Raw genomic sequence first — 911 nt, forward strand, 5'->3', positions numbered from 1 at the left:
TCTTTTTCTTTTTTTTTAAAAAAAAATATATTTTTATTGATTTCAGAGAGGAAGGGAGAGGGAGAGAGAGATAGAAATATCAATGATGAGAGAGAATCATTGATCGGCTGCCTCCTGCATGCCTCCTATTGGGGGTTGAGCTGGAACCCAGAGCATGTGCCCTGACCAGGAAGGAATCGAACCATGACCTCCTGGTTCATAGGTTGACACTCAACCACTGAGCTATGCCAGTTGGGCAGTATAATTTATATATTTCTTTAAATATAAATATATTTGTCAAATATATATTTTGTGAATATTTTCTCCAAGTCTATATTTGTCTTTTCATTTTCTTATTTATTTACTAGAGGCCTGGTGCACGAATTCGTGCACAGGTGGGGTCCTTCGGCCTGGCCAGCGATTGGGGCCGATCGGGACCATCTCGCCCAGTGTGGGGGAGGGATTGTGGGAGGTTGGCCGGCTTTGGGAGGTTGGCTGTGGGGGCGCACTGACCACCAGGAGGCAGTTCCTGCATTGAGTGTCTGCCCCCTGGTGGTCAGTGCACATTGTGGCGACCAGTCCTAACGGTCGCTAAGGCTTTTATATACACTGAGTGGCCAGATTATTATGACCACCTGACGTTTGTAGGCAAATTAGCCATACACTGCATCGTATGGGATATGGAAGCTGAAGACCTGTTCGAACACCTTTGCTGTCTGCAGTTACCAAGATAAAACGTCTCCAATTCGCACAGGAACACAATGATTGGACAGTCGAGCATTGGAAAAAAGTCATGTGGTCCGATGAATCACGTTTCCAGTTGCATCATGCAGATGGCAGAGTGAGAATTTGGTGGAAACAGCATGAAAGCATGCACCCCACATGCATGAGTACAACCCTTCAAGCTGGTGGGGGCAGTGTTATGGTTTGGG

Source organism: Myotis brandtii, unplaced genomic scaffold, assembly GCF_000412655.1.
Source record: "Myotis brandtii unplaced genomic scaffold, ASM41265v1 scaffold114, whole genome shotgun sequence".
Taxonomy (NCBI): Eukaryota; Metazoa; Chordata; class Mammalia; order Chiroptera; family Vespertilionidae; genus Myotis; species Myotis brandtii.